Source organism: Hipposideros armiger, unplaced genomic scaffold (genome assembly GCF_001890085.2).
Source record: "Hipposideros armiger isolate ML-2016 unplaced genomic scaffold, ASM189008v1 scaffold_126, whole genome shotgun sequence".
Taxonomy (NCBI): Eukaryota; Metazoa; Chordata; class Mammalia; order Chiroptera; family Hipposideridae; genus Hipposideros; species Hipposideros armiger.
The window spans coordinates 654,717-677,538 of record NW_017731476.1 but is presented as its reverse complement, the minus strand read 5'-3'; the positions used below and the strand labels follow the sequence as shown (position 1 = coordinate 677,538).

The 22,822-nt window shown below is 49.4% G+C and overlaps 1 protein-coding gene across 1 annotated transcript in view; it reads left to right on the top strand.

Moving 5' to 3' along the window:
* The first annotated feature begins 3,645 nt into the window (after positions 1-3,645).
* Positions 3,646-22,822, top strand: part of SBK1 (SH3 domain binding kinase 1) — a 53,712-nt gene continuing 34,535 nt past the window's right edge. The window contains exon 1 of the mRNA XM_019648644.1: positions 3,646-4,456. The gene's annotated coding sequence lies outside the window, so the exon portion shown is untranslated. The remainder of the gene's footprint in view (positions 4,457-22,822) is intronic.

Genomic DNA, 22,822 nt, shown 5'->3' with positions numbered 1-22,822 from the left:
AGAAAGAAAGAAAGATAAAATGGGAGGGTGGCATGAATAGACCAAGAACAATATGCCCTGCACTGAAGAGAAGGATTAACTCAGCCTCCTGTGCACCTAAGTCCAAATGGAAAACAAAAGGGGGGTGAGGGGCAGAACAGGAATCAAGTGTCAAAGGGACTCATGCCAGGTCTGCCCCACTGTGAAGCGGTGCCCCAAACCTTCTTGTCTGGCCTGTGGCCTGGGACTGGTCCCCGTGTCCCTGGGGCCTGGGTCAGGGAGGGCAGGAGACTAGACTGGGCCAGGCAGGCAGGATGAGGGGGGTGGGGGTGCTGGCAGTCACCATTCTCCACGTCCTGGTGCCTGGGCTCTGGAGGCCACAGCACCAGGCTAGGAACCCAACGGGCAGCCCCTGGGGAGGATGCAGGCATTGCCTGCCAGCCAGGTGTGGACCCTGGGTCCATCGATCGAGAAAGGCCTGGGTGCTTTGGGGAACAGGCAGGGCCTCTCCAAGGTCAAGACACCTCAGGCCTCTTCGTTTTTTGGAGGCTCATTGAGTTCTGGAAACATTAAGAAATGCCAAAAACAGCACTCTGAGGGCTATGGTGTATCTTACATGTTTACGCTTGCCTAATGAACTCTTTGAACACACACACAAATACACTGTGATGCGGTTGTTCTAGTCACCGGATAATTACAGGATTCATAAAGGAGGTGGACTTAGGGGCAGGGGTGGGGGAGGGTATGGTCTGCAATTGGACTGGCTCTTAATGCCCCATCAATGTTCTCGGCTCTCAGCCCTGTCAGGGAAATGGCCTGAATTGATAACTGAGTGTATAACCACACAAAGCAATAACACCAGGAGGTTATGTTTAAGTCTCTGCAAGGACGTGAGTCCTGGGCCAGGTTCTCCCCATGCCCCAGACAGGTCTGGGAGCCCATCCTGAGCCCAAAAGGATGACCAGGCTGAGGCCGACCCTGAGGGGTGGGCAGGAAAACCTCCCCCAGGCCAAAAAAAAACACCAGAGCCAAGAGCTACAGGCCTGACTCCAGCCCCTCCAAATCTGGTAGGGCTGCTGCTGGGGCCCACTTCTGGCCCATAGGTCTGGCGCAGGGTCCAGCAGGGTCTGCTGTCTCTTTTGGGGGAGGGAGCAGGGGACGAATGGCTGCTCTGAGATGAAGGGGCAGCGTTTGGAACTGCCTGGTGACTCGAATCTTCTGTCTCCAGGCTGGAGTCAGAAGTGGGCAGGGGTGAGTGAAGGAAAGGTGGAGCGTCAGGCTCTTGGAAAGAAGGAATGGGGTCTGAGCCTCCACCCCCAGCCCCAGGGCCAGACCTAGCCACCCAAACAGGAGACAGATAGAGCTTCACAGCCACTGAGAATTAAAACCTATTGATTTTCCCCATTAGCTCAAGAATGCCATCAGAGTGCATTAAAACTAGGCAAAGCCCCAGCATCATGAATAATTAACGTCTGCAAATGACAACCCCATGGGACCCAGGGGAGGAGGGAAGGGGCGCCTGGAGGCCTGGGGCACCCTGACCCTTTCTGAATCCCTACCCCAGGGAGCCACGGCCTGGCCTGCCCTTCCTTCCCTCTGCCTCCTCCTCCCCTAATCTCCACTTTTCCTCTTGTCCCCTGTCCTCTTCCCCAGAGAAACACCGGGTCTCTGGGGTATGAGACCCCAGCTGCCTCAGAGCAGAGAACACAGAGCAGGGAGATGAGATGAGAGTCCGAGTGGCCAGCTCTGGTGTGTGGCCCGGGGAGTCCCCCTTTCTGAGCTCATCGGGCTTGGATTAGCTGGCCTCTAGCTCAGTCTCTAGGTCTCTGGGTCCAGAGAGGGACAGTGACCAGCCCAAAACACACAGCAAGTCACAGTAGAGCCCACACTGGAACCTGGGGTCCCCTGTGTCACCCCCCCTAGCCCTGTCTATGAGGTGCCTTTGTGCAAATCAGAAAAAAGTCACCCCCTTTGGATAGACTAATTCAAATAAGGCAGCCCTTTGGATGGACCAATTATTATAGAAAAAGGCAACCAACACACACACGCTGTCACAATTCTACAGGCAGAGCAGACGCAGGGTGCGTATCAGCCCCCACTGGCCATCTGCCTGGTACCCCAGGCCATGCGCACAGCCTACGTTGGGCTGTGTCCCCAGCCCCCACCTTTTCTCTGCCCTGGAGGCCCAGATCTGTCCTTCCAGCCAGTGGAATTCCATTCAACAAATATAGATGTTTCCTTCCAAGACTCTCCACCCCCCACCCACCCACCTCTTCAGCCCCTCCGCTGACCCAAGTTCCCACATCCATCCTCCTCCTCCCACCCATCCTCCTTCCTCAGGGCCCCCAGGAGGGCTGGGTCTGGAATGAATCCCTCCTATATCTCTGACCACATCACTCCGTCTTCTCCCTGCCTTGTATGCCCCATTCATCCTTTCGTGCCTCTGGGCCTTTGCACATACTGTTCTTTCTGCTGGTGATGTCCCACCTCTTGGGTCCTCTGGCAAACTCTGTTGGCTGGAAGACCCTCTCCTTTGCTCCTACCCTCTGCCTCTGGGCCCTTGCACCTACTGATCCCTCTTCCTGGACTGTTCTCCCTCCCCCTCCCTGCAGGTCACAGCTCCAAGGTTAGTCCTCCAGAGGTCTTCCCTGAACACCCTATCACACCACACCCTATCCCATCATCAACCTCTCTCCCATCTCCCGCTTTATTCTCTTATAGCACTTTCCACAATCTGAATTTATGTTCTTTGTGTTTACCGATGTTCTGGGCCACTGCAAATGGTTGTGCATGTTGTAAATTGTAGAGGAGGCGAATGAGGCTGAGACCCAGCCTGCGATCCACACTATGGTTTGGGGGTGGCGGTGGGGGACGGGGGGAGTTGGCTGTGGCTGCACCTGCTAGGAGGAAACCGTGTTCCTAACTCACACTGGGGCACCCTGTAGACAGGCTGTGGCCCCTCTGTCCTCCCACCATGACATGTAAGCCACTAAGGCAGAAATAATGTCTGCCCTCCTCATTGCTGGGTGCCTGGCACATAGCAGGTGCTCAATAACCATTTTAAAAGCAAACAAGTTCTACCCGGCTTCCCCGCCTCCTCAGCAGAAGAGACGGCTGTGTGTGTAGTTCATCTCTGGGTCCCTCAGGGGCTGTGTGCGGCTCATTTGGACGGGTCCCACAGGAAGCCAGGCGCAGAACTGGACCCAGAGACCGTGATGCTGTTTGTTAAGGGACATTGCAGGGAGGGGAGGAAGCAGGGGAGAAAACCCAGTGAGCTGAGTGGCACATGTGCCAGTGGAGGAGGCCTGAGGGTGCTCCCTGGAACTCAGAGTCCTGCCCATCCCAGGGGTGCTGTTCTGCACCCCCAGTCTCACCTGGGAGGGTGCAGGTGACCAGGACACTCTAACCAAGATCCAGATACTGAGTGCTGCACAGAGACTCATGGGCAGGAGGTGGCACTTGAGGGTCCTACGGAGGCAGGCCAGAGTCAGGTGGGGGTGGAACTGAGGCGTGGCCCTTCCCTCTGTTCCCTGTAGCCACCAGCTGTCCCTGACAGCCTCCCCAGCTCTGGCAGGGAAGGAGTTAACCTCCGGCTTCTCAGCGTGAATGTGGAGCTATTAATACCCACAGCCCAGCCGGTCTGCCAGAGCAGCCTCTGTAGTCGGAGGGAACAGGAGCGGAGGGAGCGAGCTCCGGTCTCCAGTCCTCCAGTCGGAGCTGGTCTGGAGCTGGGACGACAGGGGGACAGCGTGGGCACCGTGCCAGCCTTACCTGGTCCTCCCCCACCTCCCAGCCTCAGGTCCTGATCATCCCTCTCAGAAGCCACCCCTGCCACCCACTCCAGCAGGAGAGAACAAACTTTCTTAGGGAAGCCACCTCCACTGCCCGCACTGGCTGGAGAGGGACTGGCTGGAGAGGGACGAGCAGACGCCTGGACAGATGAACAGATGGACTCATGGACAGGGTCCCTGAGAGCCTGTCCTCCCAGTCTTGACTCTGACAGGCAGCGGCCAAGGGGCCCAGGGCTCCACAAGAAACAGCACAGAGCCCTGCTGGGCCTCTGTTCACCAGCGAGCCACCTCTGAGTCCCAGCGACTGCAACCCACTTCCCAAGGCCCAGCCCTGTGGCTGGAAGTCCTGTGGGTCAGAACAGACATCCCCATCTGGCAGAGCCACAGGTTCTTTCACCCACCAAGGCGACGGGTAACCTGAGTGAGAAGGCACGGGTGGCAGGTGGGCAGGCGAGGGGCCCCGAGGCCAACAGGCTACTGACCCTGGAGCGCTCTGGCTCAGGGACCTCTGCCCAGACTGGGGAAGATGCTGGCAAGGCCAGCCCCAGCCGTGCCCCCTGTCTTGCCCTGGAGCTGCCTCCGGCCTGGCCCCTGGGCTGTGGCGTGGACGATGTGCCAGCCATCTGCTTCGTCTGCTTCCACAGGGAGGATGAAGAAGAGCTGCTGGAAGAGGTCCCGCTGCGGAGGTCAGTGCCCGTGGTGGGCAGCGGGTGGGCAGAAGGAGGGCGCAGGGCTCAGAGCTGGGGCCCCATGGGGAATGGCAGACCTACCTCTGAACCTCTCAGACCACTGCTTACCGCCCACCACACCTCCCTGAGCCTGACTCTCAGGTCTCTCACCTGGTTGTCACCCCAGCCTCTCCCTTGTCCAGCCCCTCCTGGCCCCACAGTAATCCTCCTGGCCTCTCCCATTGTAGTCATGTCCCCCCTGCTCAGAGTCCTACACAGCCCCCCAGGATGTAGTCCACACGTGGCTGGGCATTCACGGCCTGTGTGATTGGACAACCCCACCCACCTCATCTTACTCTGCTCCCCTATATTGACCCCCAATGAAACTCTGCCCAGGTTTCCCTTCCCTGGATACCCACCATCCAGACCCAACTGCTATGCCTCCTCCTCCAGGAAGTCCCCCAGGAAGCTCCTGCCCCACCCTGAGCTGAGAGCCACCTTTCCTCCCTGCCCTGAACTGACACTTGATAACACTGAGTCTTTGTTGAATTAAGACGTGAAAATGTGTGTGTGTGTGTGTGTGTGTGTGTGTGTGTGTGTGTGTAAGAATAGAAGAGAGGGTGGGGAGTGACGGTTTGTGTGACTGTGTGATTGGGTATTTGGGGAGTGAGTGTGTGACTGTGTGTCCAGTTGGTGGGAGCAAATGTGAGTTCTGTAAACCTCTGGGGGAGAGGGGCTGTGCACTGTGCCTGGGTGACGGTCATGCCCCGGGGACCACTGTCCCTTTTGCCAGTTCTCCTCACCCCCACCTGCAGGGAAACCTGGGCTCCAGCCAAGTGTATTACCCAAGCCCTGACCTTAGGCTCCTGTAATGGATGAAGAATCTGCAGGGGAGACAAGGGTCACCTCTGCCCCGGCCCCGCCCACCCCCGCCACCGTCACCGCCTGAGTCAGCACTGCCCTGGTGGGGAGAAGGGCAGGCTCAGGGCCAACCAGGTGCCCCTTCCAGGCCCCTTGAGGGAGGTGGGGGGGTGTGGGCTCCTGCCACCCCTGCCAGCTTCCTCCCTGAATCTGTTAGACCCCAGGTCTGTCATTGTCCCTCTGTGGGCCTGGGTCTCCTCATCTGTGAAATGGGGGGGACGCTCCTGCCATGGTTGTCAGTTTATCACTCAGCACACAGTGACCAAGCACCTGCAGAGGGCCAAGGGCCTGAGCTGGGGGCTGGAGCCCCCGCCTCAGCCCTCACTGGATCACTGCTTGCTGGGAGAGACAGACAAGCAACCAGATTGGTTTGAGGAGTGATGGGCGCCTGGATGGGTGTGGGTGCACTGTGCCCAGGGAGTCAGGAAAAGGGAGGCCACGTCTGCCCCAAGGAGCCCTGCGGGTGTGTCTTATCGTCCAAACCAAGTTAGGGGATGCAGTGAGACAGATCATAGACGTGGAAGTGCTTCTAAAACTCCAAAGCAATGAACTCCAGCAAGAGTCATTATTTCTATAATAGGAGCTCAAAATACTTGGTGAATGAAGGAATGAATGAACAAACGAATATGACATGGGGAGATAGGGCATCAGAATCACCTGAGTTGATTGCTAAAAAGTACACACACCTGGCCCTGCCCTGAGACTTTGCGGCCTCCAGTCTTAGGGTGGATGGGTGCATCATTTTAATGGATCTCCCAGGTGAGCAACTGGAGCAAGCCAGCATTTGGAAAGCCCCAGAATGAGACAGGTGTGTGCCTTAGGGCCAGGTGGCCATGAGGTCCTGCCCTCTTCCCCCCTCTCCCCCAGCTCCCACCTCCAGCTTTGGGGACCTCCGATGGGGGCCGCCCCTCCATCACCTGCCCTGGCGGGACGGTGGCCTGTGTTGGCAGGAGCCAGTCTCCCTTACAGCTGGTGGGTGCTGGCCCTTTAAAGCCTGTAGCGGGGCCACTGCCAGGCTGGGCAAAGACAGTGACCACAGGTGCCAGGTGGTAAAGCTAAAAATACTGAGTGATGTGGATGCCCAGGCTGCAGGAGCCACGCAGAGCTGGCTGGGGAGGGGGAGGGAAGGCTCTGGAATGCCTCTGTCCTCTGGAGGAGGGGCAGTGGGCAGTAAGGTTTGGGGGGGTCACCTTGGGGACTTAGAGGAGCCTTCCCCCACCCCAGTGTGCACCTTTCTCCAGCCTCTGGAAGGCTCCAGGATGCACTCCCAGTGGCCCCACGGGGCACAGCTGATTCTTGGCATCCTGCTTCTCTATGATACTGGGGAAGTCATTTCTTCTCATGGGATCTCTGTACAATTAAAAACTTGGACTTTCTCGAGCACTTCAAGGGACAGAGAGGCACAGAGGAGGGCAGGTGACCAGTTCACTAATTTGTGGATTCAACCAACTTTCCCTGAGGCCTCCTGGGGGCTGTCTGTGAAAGCCACAGAGATGGACCTGACATGGGAGCCTAGTGAGACCCAGACAGCACACTGGCACACGGACATGCCATGCACTGTGAGCCCCTTGCCTTGGCTTCTGTTGGGGGACATGCCAGAACCCGCCTGCAGAAAACACATCTGCATTGGGTGAAAACCTCTCAGCAAAAGCATCCCCCACAGTGATACTTACCGGCCACCTCCATGAGGTGCTTTGGTGTATTAACTAAGGTGAGCTGGCTGTAAATAAATAAGCCTGGAAATTACACTGACTTGGCTCTCTAGAGCCTATATCCTGCTTATGCAAAGTCTGGCAGGGTTGGGGGGAGACTCTACCCCCCTCAGTCTTTTGGGGACCCAGACTCCTCTCATCCTGTGGCTCTGTCATCACCCCTTGCCACCACTAACAGATAAAGAAGAGAGAGAGCAGAAATCCCACGTGAGGTTTTCATGAGCCGAAGCTGTAAGTGGCTCCCTTCACGTCTGCCCACACTCACTGGCCAGAACAGCTCATCTCAAGAGAAGCTGGAAAGTGAGCATAGTCCAGTTGTGACAACCTCACAGGGTTCTTGTGAAAATAAAGCATTGGGTGTACATGGAGGCCCCTGGCACGTGATAGGTGTCCATTCATTCGTTTTACCCATTCATCCCCCAGATTTCACAGAGCTCACATAGCTCCGTGAGCTTGTACTAGAAACTGGACAGTGACAAATACCACCCTTGCTCTCAGGGGGCTTACATAAAATGGCAAAGCAAATAAAACCCAAGGAAACGAATAAATGAAATTGATCGTCCATGTTCAAATCCCACTGTGAAGGACATAACCAGAGGGGTGATGGGGGAGGCACCCGCCCTGCATAGGGGACCAGGGACATGTCATCTGAAACCTAAAGAATGAGGAGCTGGGCAGATGGAGGCAGGAGCATCCGGCAAGAACGGACAGCGCAAAGGCCCAGAGGCAAGCTGGAGTTTCATGAGTGTGGGAAAATATCTAGCAGTGTGGTTAGAGCAGAGAGAATGATGGGAGAGCAACTTGTGAAGGGGAGAGACAGGAAGGGGCTCCACCCCGTAGGCTTTGTGGGAAGAGAATGGAGTTTTCTCTGGGTGGGATTGGGAAGCCTTTAGAGACTTTTAAGTAGGGGGAGCAATATAATGATGGACATTTTTAAAAATCCCTCCAGTGGCTCTGGGGAGAATCCGTGGCAGCCAGACCAGAGTTGTACAGGAAACCAGTGTGATGATGATGGAGGGGGCATGGAGGGGGCCTGGACCAAGGCGGACCTTGAAGACAGGGACGGAAATGCCTTCTAGGTCGATTTAGGAGACAGAATTTGCTGAAGGGTTCGAGAAAGAAGGGGATGGAGGACACAGCTGGGATTTCTGGGTTGGATAAGTGCGTGGATGATGGGAAGGCTCCAGGGAGGCAGGAGTTAGGGTGAGACACTCAATAATTCGGCCACGGATATTTTCAACTTGAGAAGCACATGAGATGTCCAAAACAAGGTATCAAGTGAGGACTCGATAGTAAGAGTCTGGAGCTCAACGGGGAAGTCTCTTGACTGGCGACAGACTATCAGAGACGTCAACATAAAGATGGCGTTGAAAGCCATGAGGTCACATTGGAGACGGAGGGGTGAGAAGAGGCCCAGGATCGAGCCCTTAGGAGCTCCACAATTTTGAGGTCACGTGAAGGAGAATCCAAGCAGGGTGGAAGAGAAAGAGCAGCTGGTAAAGTAGGAGGAAGACCAGGGGTGTGGACAGTCATGGAAACCAAGAGAAGAGCATCTGAAGGAGGAGACAGGGAGTACACACCTGACTTCAAAGATGCTGAACCGTCAAGGAAAACAGGATGGATTTACAGGCAAAAAAGGCAAAAATGACTTGGATAAGAATGTTTCCTGGAAGGTGAGATGAAAGCAGGTGCAAGCATAGACTTCTGGTTAAAGATGGATGGAGCACACACACACTTAATTTCTCTGTGTTCTGAAACCCCATTAAAAGGAAGTGAGTGGATATTTTAAGGTATACAGTAGTTCTCCCCCCTTACCTGCGGTTTGCCTTTCTGAGGTTTCAGTTACCTGCAGTCAACACTGGTCTGAATATTAAAAGAAAAATTCCAGGAAAAAAAACAATTCATAAGTTTTAAATTGCACACCATTCTGAGTCACGTGATGAAACTTTGCACCATCACGCTCCATCCCACATCACCATGCTTGTGTTCAAATCACCCTTATGTTATTTAATAATAGCCCCAAAGTGCAAGAGTAGTGATGCTGGCAATTCTGATCTGCCACAGAGAAGCCGTGAAGTTCTTCCGTTAAGTGAAAAGGTGAACGTTCTCAACTTAAGGAAAGAAAAACAATGTATGTTGAGGTTACTAAGATCTACAGTAAGAACAAATCTTCTATATGTGAAATTGTGAAGAAGGAAAAAGAAATTTGTGGTAGTTTTGCTGTCGCACCTCAGACGGCAAAAGTTATAGCCACAGTGCACGATAAGTACTTAGTTAAGATGGAAAATGGATGAAGTTTGTGGGTGGAAGACATGAACAGAAAACGTGTTCCGGTTGACACCAGAAAACATTAAGATTATACAAAGACTTCAGCGAGGGTTCCCCTGAAACAAGTTACATCAAGCCAATTACTGTGAGTAAGGGATGGTTACACAGACTCGGGAATAGGCTTGGACTGAAAAATACAAAAATTACTGGAGAGAGAGAGACCACAGTTACATAACTTTTATTACAGTATAGTGTTATAACAGTTCTATTATTAGTTATTGTTGTTAATCTCTTACTGTTCCTAATTTATAAATTAAACATCATCATAGGTATGTATGTATAGGCAATAATATAGACGATGTAGGGTTCAGTACAATCTGTGGTTTCAGGCATCCACTGGGAGTCTTGGAATGTATCCCCTGCAGATAAGGGGGGGACGACTGTATATTTGTCTTTTGTTGCTGCCATAACAAATTACCACAAACTTAGTTACTTAAAACCAAACAAATTTATCATCATTATAGATTACATGTCAGAAGCCCAACAGAGGTCTCACTAGGTTAAAATCAAGGTGTTGACAGGGCTACTCTAGGAAGCTCTTTCTGGAAGAACTTTCTGGAAGCTGTAGGGGAGAATCCATTTCCTTGTCTTTTCCAGAGGGCACCTGCATTCCTTGGCTTGTGGCCTCATCTTTCCAACAACATAGCACCTCTCTGGCCCTGCTCCTCTCATCACGACTTTGTCTCTGACCACAGCTGGGAAAAATACTCTGCTATTCATGTTTTGTATGATTAGACTGGGCTCACCTGACCAACCCAGGATCCTTCTCAAGGTCCTTTACCTTAGTCACATCTACAAAGTCACAGATTCTGGGGATTAGGACATGAACACTTGGGGGGGGGGGCATTATTCACAGTATGAATCAGGAAGAACTAATAAAGTGAAAAGGAGACAACAGCAACAAAATTTGGAATCTGGGGGCAGCCAGTTAGCTCAGTTGGCTAGAGTGCAGTGCTCATAACACCAAGGTCGCCGGTTCGATCCCCACATGGACCACTGAGCTGCACCCTCCACAACTAGATTGAAACAACTATTTAACTTGGGTCTGATGGGTCCTGGAAAAACACACTGTTGTTTCCCAATGAAAAACAAATTTTAAAAAAATTGGAATCTGGAAGGCAGATAACCATGTGGTATGTGGTTTAGCAGTCTGATGATGTTGCACCTAAAGTGAACACTAAACTGGGAGAAAAACCAGGGGCACTAAGAGTTGAGCCCACAAAACCCCCAAAGATACTGGTATTAATGGACTAAGTACCCCTGGAAATGACAGCAAAGCTGGGGCCAAAAACTGGAGGACTGGTCTAAGAAGGGATTTAATCCTCAGATTTCCTTCTCCACTAAGCACAGCTGGGCAGCTGCCCTCCCCACCCAACAAAGGCCAAAGGTTCATTCTCCAGAGAGGAGAAAACACTGGGTCTTTGAGCCCAGGGCACAGCGTGACAAGGGGGGTTGTACGCCTGACCAGAAGCTTCTATGAGTGTTCCATCCTGACTGCTTCTTCCCCCTCTTGGCTCCCAGAACAGTGAAGTCAGGACTACAATCTCCACGAAGGACACTCTAGAGTTGACTCCCTTCAATCTCTGAATATATCAGCAATGGATATTTGGTTACTGTTCTCTCGTCTCCTGTGTTGATGAAAAATATCTAGCCTAAGAGAAAACTTATGAGTTTATTTGAGGCCAAACTGTCGACAATTGCCGGGAAGCAAAATCTCAACGGATTGAGAAAATGCTCTGAAGAATGGCAGTTTTACAGCTTTTCTTTTTTTTTAAGATTTTATTGAGAAATTGGGGGATGGGAACAGTGCTGGGGAATCCGGGGAAAGGGAACAGAGAAGTTGCTGTCCTTTTGTTCTTCAGTCTAGTTGTGGAGGACATTGCTTCACTGGCCCATATTGATATTATCATTGCGCTCTTCCCAGGTGAGGCAGATCGGTCGCCAGCCTCAGGACGGCCACTCTCGGCAGCTCTTGGCAGCTCACACCAGCTGCCGGCCACTCACGGTAGCTTACGGGAGCCCACTGCAGCTCCACTTCAGCCTACGCCGGCAGCCGGTGACTCACGGCTGCCCAGCTCCAGGTCAAGCTGTTGTTCACCATCTTAGCTGTAGAGGGCGCAGTGTCACTGGCCCTCATGTGGAATCCAAACCGGGACCCTAGCCAGCTGTTAACCAACGCACCACTCCGCCAGCCCTACAGCTTATTTTATACATAAAATCAAAGGAGGAAGGTTACATGAAATCCACTGGTGATAGATTAAGGGGGTGGGAGAAAGGAAAGCGGGGGAAGGGGGAAATCTCTGGGATTGGATAAAAGTAAATTGGAGAGACAGGTACTCCTCCCATACAGGTGGGTGCAGGATAGCTAACAGTTCGCTTTTTACAGCACATAAAGATGGTAATCAGGAGACAAGAATAATAATGAGGTTTTTGCAATTTCCAGCTTTGGTCCAGAAAAAGGATTAAAGATGTTATCTTAGGTACAAAAAGACAAAGAACAGGCCCACTGAAAAGGCAGATTAACTTAATGAGGAAACTGGAGATTTGACTTCCCACCATGGTCCACCTTAGTTAGAAATTTTTATGTTCACACCATCCTCTGTAGTTATTTTCAGTCTCCTTAGCTTGTCAGGTTTAACATGTGGCCCCTTTTCCATCCACACCTGTTTGTTTTAGTTTTCTTCTCCCTACATAGTTTCTGCTTCCTCCAAATTGCCTTTTTTTTTTTTCCTGTTTGTATTAGTTCTCTTTTATCTTAGAGTCCAACTCACCAAGAGAAGAATACCTAAATAAGTTGTCATCAGGGATTTCCCAATGAAACAGCCCAACTCAAACTCTCTGTAGTGAACCCCTGAGCCAGCCAGCCCTCCCACCAGCGGGGCTACTCAGCAGCTTACTTTCGTAAACTGTTTTTTATCTGCTTTAATTCAGGTAGAATTCTAGTGAAATGCAAAAGGTCTTAAGTGGTCAGCGTAATGAGTTTTGACAAAGGTATACACCTATGTAACCCACACCTCACCCCAGAAAGTTTCTTCATGCCCCAGTCAACACCCCCCCACCACACACACAAAGGCACCTGGTATTCTATTCTATGGGCTCTTTAAATCACATAAATATGAGCAGATATTTATGATCAACATTTACGAAAATTTTCTAATATAAGAGGCAGAACGAAAACAGAAAAACAGAATTTGGAGGAAACAGAATATAAAGGAAAAAGAAAACTTAAAAACAAAACTATTATTACTATGCTCAGATTTAGGAAAATGCATTGCACCTATGAAACAAAAATTAGATGCTATTTTGAAAAAAAAAACACACTCTGAGGATGAATGAAACAAAGCAAAAAAGTTCTTAGACATTAAGAATATCATAGCAGAGACTCCAAGATGGCAGCGTAGATAAACACTGTGCCTGCTTCCTGCTGTGAACACATTAAAATTACAACTAAATTATAGAACAATCAACCTGGAGAACCACCTGAGGCATGGTTGAACAGAAGTTTTATAACCAAGGATATAAAGAAGAAGCCACATTGAGACTGGTTGGAGGGACAGAGATGCGGAACAGGCCCCAACCTCCCTGTAGTGGTTGAGAACCGGGAGGGATATCTTGGCCGCAGAGCTTCCCCCCAAGAGAAGTGAGGAATCCCAGCCCCACACGGGCCTCCCCAGCCCAGAGTACTGATGCCAGGAAGAGGAGCCCTCACAATATCTGGCTGTGAAAAACAATGGGGATTCTAACCACCCAGGTGGCACGGAAGGTGGCGGGAAACTCAGGTGTCCTCTTAAACAGCCCACGTGCAGACTCGCTGGCTCGCTGGCACTCACCTTGGGCTCCAGCAGAGGGGCAGTGACTTGGGAAGCCTCAGAGACACATACAGGGGGCAGACTGAGGTGTGTGGCTTTGGAAAGAGGGCTGGAGGACAGTCGGCATTTTCCCTGTGAAAGGTCTTCCTCTCATGCAGCCAGCAGGCGGGCACCATCTTTCCTGTGTTGAGCCAGCCCCCTACGCTTATGGCCAAATCTGAATCTGATTGGCACAGTGATCCCCACAGACCAAATCTGATTAGTCTGTGAGCTCTGCTGCTCCACCCTGCTGACTCAATGGGACCCCGTCCCACCCAACTCCCCCAATGCTGGAGGCACTTTCTCCAAGAGCAGCCAGCCCAGCCCACATTGCACTTTTTCTTGAGAAACTATCCAACAGACCCTGGGCAGGCAGCAACTGGCCTCAGTGTGCTCTGGAACTTTTGCTAAGTAGCTTCAGGCTCAGCACTGGCACCAAACCAGAGTGTACATTAACCTGATGACCACAACTCTCCCCACTCTAGTGACTCCCTGAGACCCTGCCTCACCCAACTCATGTACCACACAAGGCGTTATTAATGGCTGAAACTTAACAGAGCTGGCAGGTGGCAGCAGGCCTTGGCATGTCCTGGTATTTTGCAGAGCTACCCCAGGCCAGGTGCTGGTGGCAGCCATCATCAGCTCGCAGCATGGCCTTTCTCAGGAGCCTCCATGGTTAGCACAGGCAGCGACCAACTGTGGATGCTTTGTAGCTCTTACCAGGTAGTCCCCAGCTGGTCACAGAGAGTGGGTGACCAGGGCCTGCACCAGAGCCCCTTGCAAGAGGCCCAGAACCAACATAATTGGAGGTTGGCTTCAGATCACAGCAAAGCACTGCACAATTAGACCCACAAGTGGTACACACAAAGGGCAATCTCAATAGGCACCAGAGCCCACTGGGGCAAATCCCAGTCAGTGGGGTAAGTCCCCACACAACAGCCTGTAAGCTGTGGATGTGGCAAAACCCCACAGCCAATCAGCATGAGGGTCAATTCCACCCACTGACTTGTCAATAGCTACCAAAGTTCAACTATAACAGGAGGGCACACACAACCCACACAAGGGACACTCCTGGAGCACCCAGAGCAGTTGACCAGGGAGACTGTGCCAGGGCCCCACAGGGCATCTACTGCATAAGGCCGCCCAGCCAAGACTGGGAGACATAGCAGATCTACCTAATACATAGAAACACACAGAGGCAGCCAGAATGGGGAAACAAAGAAATACATCCCAAATGAAAGAACAGAAGAAAACTCCAGGAAAAAAACTAAACAAAATGGATGCAAGCAGCCTACCAGATACAGAATTCAAAACAAAGGTTATAAGGATGCTAAAAGAACTTAATGAGAACTTTAACAGAGAGAGCAAACACAGAAAAGGACATAGAAACCATAGAAAAGAACCAGTCAGGTGTGATGAATACAGTAACTGAAATGAAGAATGCACTAGAAGGAATCACCAGCAGACAAGAGGATCAAATCACTGATTTGTAAGACAAGGTAGCAGAAAACATCCAGTCAGAACAGCAAAAAGAAAAAATAATCCAAAAAAAATGAGGGTATTTTAAGAGACCTCTGGTATAACATCAAGTCTAAAAACATTTGCATCATAGGGGTACCAGGAGAAGAAAGAAAGCAAGGGATTGAGAACCTATTTGAAGAAATAATGACTGAAAATTTTCCTAACCTGGCAAAGGAAATAGACGTACAAGCCCAGGAAGTGCAGAGTCCCAAACAGGATAAACCCAAACAGGCCCACACCAAGACACATTATAATTAGAATGGCAAAGGTTAAAGACAAAAAGGACCCAAAAAGCATCAAGAAAAGGCAACTAATAACTAATAAGGGAGCCCCATCAGATTGTCAGCTGATTTCTCAACAGAACCTTTGCAAGCCAGAAGGGATTGGCACAAACTACTCAAAGTGATGAAAAGCAAGGAACTACAAGCAAGATTGCTCTACCCAGCAAAGCTATCATTTAGAATCGAAGGACAGATAAGGAGCTTCCCTGACAAGAAAAAGCTAAAAGAGTTCATCGCCACCAAACCAGTATTACAAGAAATGTTAGAGGGACTTTTTTAAGATGGGGGAAAAAAGGTCAAATTTATGAATAATAAAATGACAATAGCTACATATCTATCAACAATTACTTTCAATGTAAATGGATTAAATGTTCTACTCAAAAGACATAGGAGGGCTGACTGGATAAAAAAATAAAACCCTGGGCCGGCCGAGTGGCGCGATGGCTAAGAACTCGCTTGGGATGCCAGAGGGCCCTGGTTCGGATCCCACATATGAGGGCCAGTGACACTGCCCTCCACAGCTAAGATGCTGAACAACAGCTCAACCTGGAGCTGGGCTGCCGTGGGTCGCCGGCGACGGCGTAGGCTGCAGCCCCTGTGGCAGTGGGTTGCCATGGGCTACCGTGTGTAGCCAGCAGCCAGCGTGAGCGGCCAGCAGCCGCAGTGAGCGGCCGTCCAGAAGCCGGCGCCTGATCTGCCTCGCCAGGGAAGAGCGCAATGATGGTGCCAACTTGGGCCAGTGAAGCAGTGTCCTCCACAACTAGATTGAAGAACAAAACGACAGCAACTTGTCTGTTCCCCTTCCCCTAATTCCCCAGTACTGTTCCCATCCCCCCAATTACCCAATAAAAAAACTCTAAAAATAAAAAAAATAAAAAAATAAAAATAAAACCCTTACATATGCTGCCTACAAGAGACTCACTTCAGATTGAAAGACAAACAGAGACAGAAAGTAAAGGCATGGAAAAATATATTTTATGAAAATGGTAACAAACAAACAAAATAAAGCTGGAGTACCAATATTTATACCAGACAAAATAAACTTTAAAACAAAGGCTATAACAAGAGACAAAGAAGGACCCAGTAATCCCACTTTTGGGTATTTATCTGAAGAAACCCAAACACTACTTCGAGGGGATGAGTGCATCCATATGTTCATTGCAACATTGTTTACAATGGCCAAGATGTGGAGGCAGCCTGGGTGTCCGACGATGGAGGAATGGATAAAGAGGAGGTGGTACACATACACTGGAATACTGCTCAGCCATAGAAGGGAATGAGGTCTTGCCATCTGTGGGGGCATGGATGGACCTGGAGGGTGTTGTGCTGAGTGGAGTATGTCAGACAGAAAAAGGCAGATGCAATGAGATTTCACTTTTATGTGGAATCTAAAGAACAAAATAAACAAACAAAACAAATACAAACTCATAGATTCAGAGAACATTTTGATGGTTGCCAGAAGGGAGGAGGTTGGGAGTGAGTAAAAAAGGGGAAGAGATTAAGAAGTACAAATTGGTAGTTACAAAATAGTCATGGGGATGTAAAGTAAAGCACAGGGAATATAGTCAATAATATGTTAATAACTATGTATGGTGCCAGGTGGGTACTAGACTAGTCAGGGGGATCACTTCTTAAATTATATACATGTCTAACCATGATGCTGTACACCTGAAATTAATATAAAATAATATTGAATGTCAGCTATAATTGAAAAATTTTAAACAGGGTAAAAGGTGAAGGGGAATAAGAGGTCCAAATTTCCAGGTATAAAACAAATAAGTCATAGGGTTGTAACGTACAGCATAGGGAATATAATCAATAATATTACAATAGCATAGGATGATGTCAGATGGTTGCTGGACTTACCATAGTCATCACTTATTTAGGTATATACATGCTGAATAACTATGGTGTACCCCTGAAACTAATATAACATTTTATATTAGCTATATTTTAATTTTAAAAATCTTTATATATATATATATATATATATATATATATATATATATATATATATATATATGTTAGCAGAAACAGAAACTTATTTAAAAGGGGTCAGCAGACTACAGCCTGCAGGTCCAATCCCACCTCACCTGCTTTTTAAATAAAGTTTTATTGGAACATAGCTACACCCATTTATTTATGTACTGTCCGTGGATCATTTCTCATTGGCAGAGTCGAATAGTTGTGACAGAGGCCACACGGCTCAAAAAGACTCAAATATTTACCACTAGGCCCTTTATAAAATAAATTTGCTGGGGCTGGCTGAGTGGCTCGTTGGTTAAGAGGTGGCTTGGAGCGTGAGCTCTGAGCAGCAGGGCCGCTAGTTCAGATCCCACATGAGAGCCAGTGATGCTGCGCCCTCTACAGCTAAGATGGTGAACAACAGCTCGACCTGGAGCTGGGCTGCCATGAGTGGCTGGCGATGGCATAGGCTGCAGTGGGGCTGCAGTGGACTGCCGTAAGCTACCGTGAGTGACTGATAGCCGGCGTGAGCTGCCGTGAGGGCCGTCCAATGGACAGCGACCGATTTGCCTCATCCGGGAAGAGCACAATGGTCACAATACCAACATGGGCCAGTGAAGCGACGTCCTCCATAACTAGACTGAAGAATAAAAAGACAGCAACTTGTCTGTTCCCCTTCCCCAATTCCCCAACACTGTTTCCTCCCCCAATTCCCCAATAAAATCTTTAAAAAAAAAAAAGTTGCTAACCACTGGGTTAGAAGATAAAGTTAAGGCAATTTTCCAAAAAGTAGAGCACAATGATAATGATATATGTGTCAGTTTGGATCCTCCAGTGAATAGATGCTGAGGTGGAGCTAGGAGTGCAAAGAGCCACGGCAGGGATGAGGGTGGGGGTGGCTGATGCCCGTGAAAAATAAAGGAGGAGGAAGCAGGATCTGGGCCGGGAGAGAGCCTAACTTTGATGACAATCAATAAAGTCTTGGCCACCCCAGTGGGGTTCCCAGAGCAAAGACTGTCCGTGAGAGGAGCCCCACATTGGGCAAAAATTGCCAAGCCCCAGTGTCCCCACTGTGCTTGCTCCGTCACTGGCTGGGTCTGCCCAAGAAAACCTTGGTCTTGGCTGCAAGGCTGTGGTGGATCTCAACAGCTGTCCATCAACTGCAATCCTCGCATCTGAGCGGCACGCTCTTTCTTGAAAGGAAAACCCACCTCCATGGCTGCCACAATGTGGACAATAGGAAAGAAAGAGTAAGAAAATCAGTAGGCCAGTGCAGGAATCTAACACTTGAACAAAGGAGTTCCTAAAAGAGAACAGAGAAAACAGGGAAGAGGAAACAGACAATGAAATACTTTAACTATTTTTTTTTTTAGCTGAGCCATCCTGCCACCTGTTGGCAGCTCAGCAGCTCTTCAGCTCGGGCCGGAACTCGAACCGGTGTTGCTCAGAGCTCAAACTCTTGAGTGAGCTCTTAACCAACTGAGCCACTCAGCCGGCCCTAATACTTTAACTATTTATCAGAACAGACCTGAGTTTTCAGATTGAAAGGGCCCGCAGAGAATCCAACGAAAGGGTAAAAATAGACCCACACTGAGGCCAGTCACCTGTAAATACTCTTCAGAACATTCCACAATACAGAAGAACATTCCACAAGATTCTACAAAGCATCGAGAATCATAATGGCATCAGGTTTCTCAACAGCAGCCATGGAAACCAGGACACAAGGGAGCTGTTTCCAAAAGTATTAAAAAAAAATGATTTTCAGCCTAGAATTCTATACCTAGACAAGCCATTAATAAAGCAAGAGTAAAAGAAAAGATCTTTCAGATTTACAGGGGCTCAAAACTTTTACCTCGCATGCACCCTTTCTTAAGAAAGCTGTTGAAGGATGTGCTCCACTAAAAACAAGGGGGAAAAGAAAGAAGAAAAAGTAAGACCTGGAGCCCAGGAATCAGGAGAAGCCAACACAAGAGAGAGGGGAAGAGCATCTCTCAGATGATGGTGAAGGGGGTTCTCAGGGCAGCTACTCTGGGCAGCAGACCTGGAGGGCAGGCAGTTCCCATTGGAATAAGTCAGAAGGTTCTAGAAAAGGTTTCTTCAAGGAGATGAAATTGATAGACTACCGAACGTATTTGAACTTTAGAGAGATTTCTATAACTTGGAGAGAATGTGGGTTGAATTAGCCATAAACACATAGAAAAACAAGCCCTCCCCTGAAAAAAAGTTCTTCAACCCAAGAAAACAAACTTTTGTTCAGAAGGGGGAAACCAATTTAAAACTTCTGCTCTGCAAAAGACATGCTTAAGAGAACGAGAAGGCAAGCCATTGAATGGGAGAAAATTATTTGCAAAAGATGTCTGATCTGATAAAGAACTGTTTATCTGATAAAGGACTATTATCCAAAGTATACCAAAAAAAAACTTAAAATTCAACAATAAGAAAATGAACAACCCACTTAAGAAATGGGCAAAAGATCTGAACAGACACCTCACCAGAGATGATATACAAATGTCAAATCAGCATATAAAAGGTGTTCCACATCATATGTCATTAGAGAATAGCAAATAGCAACAATGTGATACCTCTACACAATTACTAGAATGGTTAAAATCCAAAACACTGACAACCCTAAGTGCTGGTGAAGACCTGAAACAACAGGAACCCTCATTCACTGCTGATGGGGATGCAAAATGGTGCAGCCATTTTGGAAGGCAGGCTGACCGTTTCTCTACAAAGCTAAACATTGTCTCACCATATGATCCAGAACTAGCGCTCCTTGGTGTTTACCCAAATGAACTGAAAACATATCCACACAAAACCCTGCACATTGAATGTTTACTGCAGCTTTATTCATAATTGCCAAAATTTGGAGGCAACCAATATGTCCTTCAATAGGTGGATGGATAAGTCCATTGTGGTCCACCCATACAATGTTCATAAAAAGAAATGAATGATCGAAGCCACAAAAAGACATGGGGGAACCTTAGCCTATTGCTAAGTGAAAGAAGCCAACCTGAAAAGTATACTGTATGATTCCACATACATGACATTCTGAAAAAGTCAAAACTATAGGGACAGGAAAAAGACCAGTGGTGGCCAGGGGCTTATGCAGAGGAAGAGAGAGAATGGGGGGAGGGATGGGAGAGCACAGGGGATTCTCAGGGCAGTGACACTATTCTGTATGACACTATAATGGTGGGTCCATGACACTTACTTTGCATCTGTCAAAACCCACAGAACAAGGGCCGGCCGAATGGCTCAGTTGGTTAAGAGCTCGCTCAAGAGTTTGAGCTCTGAGCAACAGCGGTTCGAGGCCAGCCCGAGCTGAGCAGCCGCTAAGCTGCCAATAGGTAGCAGGATGGCTCAGCTAAAAAAAAAAAAAAAAAACCCACAGAACATACAACACAGAGTGGCCCCTCATGTAAACTATGGACTTTAGTTAAAAATAGTGTGTCTGTTCACTCATCAATTGCACCACACTAATAAAGGATGTTATAGTCATAGGGAAAATTGGGGGGGGATGGGCCGTATACACACTTTCTGCTCACTTGTTCTGTAAACCTAAAAATGCTCTAAAGAATAAATTCTATTATGAAAAAGTGGGGAGCAGGAAGAAATCATAGTATTCCACATAGAGCTGTGAATAATATTTCCGCAATGTGTAAGCTCCACCAGCCTGACCAATATTATTATGCAACTGTATTGGGAGGGTAGAAGATAGGAAGTATATGTTGGGGTGTGTGTGTGTGTGTGTGTGTGTGTGTGTGTGTGTGTGTGTTGGTGTGTGTGTGTGTGTGTGAGAGAGAGAGAGAGAGAGAGCGTTAACCCTCATCTTGCAAAGTGGGATGTTGATGTGTAAAGTCTAAAACTGGAAGGAAACAATGTACACAGACTATGTAGGAAACATGGAGGTAAAAATTGCTAAAAGAGTTTAAATGATTGTCTTGAAGAAATCAGAGGGGGTGCTGCCCATGTTTTGTGATTCTAAGCTACGGGCATGTTTCATTTGAATAAAAATGACAGCTATCTTTACAAAAGGAAATTGGAGATAACAAGAAAAGCAAAAGAGAGACAGGCAGGTGGCCAAGCAGTGAGGAGAAGCCAACTCCATCAGGAAGCTCTGTGGTGGGAATGGTCTGGGAAAAGAACACGGATGGTGCAGTGGGGAGGGAAGGAAGGGGCCCGAGCAAGAGAAGAGCCTCCGCCACTGAAGCATGTGGGAACAAGTGACAAGTGAAGAGCTGGGTGAGTTTGTACTTCAAAGGCAGGAGGCGATGGAACTGTATCTGAACCATCTGTTTTCTCAGTGAGGAGGGAGCCACGGATGGAGGAGAAAGTGGGAAAAAAGTCATCCGAGACCCTGCCACTCAGAGTGGGCTGCACGGACCAGCAGTCAGCACCACCTGGGGGCTGGTTAGCTGGGCAGAACCTTGCACCCCCTCCCAAATCCCTAGGAGGTTCACAAGCAAATTAAAGCTTGAGAAGCACTGCTGGCGGGGGGGGAGCAATGGACAGACATAGTGGGGTTGTGGGGTGACAGGGTGAGCCCATTCCAGACCAGGAATTAGAGGGGGAGCTGCCAGCCTGGTGTGGGATGCTCCGAGCAGGGTTGGGCTGGCTTGGTGCAGCCAGGCAGCAGGAGATGTTTGGCATTTTGCCAGGCAGGTACCACAACAGGAGAGGGAGGGGGGTTTCCAGGGAGTGGTTATGGTGATGGTGGGCGGAGCCCAAGCAGCATGAGGTGGACAGCAGTGGTAGAAGGGAGCTGATAGGCAGTAAAAAAGTGATGGGGACAGTAGATTAGTGGCCTTTATATGTGGGTACCAGATAAATGATGGGGGAATGGACGGGGGGGGGGAATAAAAGGGAGGGTGACCAAAATAGAGACCTCAGAGGGGGGAGGTGGGAGCCTGGAGGAGCAGAGGTCAGGGAACTGGGGGTCCGCTGTAGGCTGCCTGAGCTCAACTGTCCTCCCCGCTGAGGTTTGAGCCCTGAAAAATCTAAACCATTAGTTGAAACTGATTCATTTGCTCTGAGGATGGCCTGGGCATCGGGGTTCTTTAAAGCTACATTACAATGTGCAGTCGAGTTTGAGAAACACAAATGTAGACAAAGACCCAGCCTCTGACAGAGAGAAAGAGACAAACAGAAGGACAATAAGAAAGGTACCCTGGACCGGCCGAGTGGCGCGTTGGTTAAGAGTTGGCTTGGGACGCCAGCTCTGAGCAGCAGGGCCCCGGTCGGATCCCACATGAGGGCCAGGGACACTGCCTTCTACAGCTAAGATGGTGAACAACAGCTCGACCTGGAGCTGGGCTGCCGTGAGTCACAGGCGATGGTGTAGGCTGCAGTGTGAACGTCAGGCAGCCAGCGTGAGCTTTCGTGAGCCACCATGAGCAGCCGTCCAATGGCTGGTGAACGACTGCCTCACCCAGGAAGAGGTAATGATCACAATACCAACATGGGCCAGTGAAGGGACGTCCTCCTCAACTAGACTGAAGAACAAAAGGACAGCAACTTGTCTGTTTTCCTTCCCTGATTCCCCAGTGCTGTTTCCCTCCCCCAATTCCCCAATAAAATCTTTAGAAAAAAAAAGAAAAGAAAGGTACCCTGGGGCTGGCATAGCCAGGGGAGCCTGACCAGGGAAAGCAGCGTGTCCCCCGGGGAGGGGCAGCATGTCCCAGGTTGGAGATGTGGAGATGAGCAGAAGATGGGAAGGTCATGGTCTTACCCCGGAGAACCAGAGTAAACGTGTGTGTGTGTGTGTGTGTGTGTGTGTGTGTGTGTGTGTGTGTGTGTGTGTGTGTG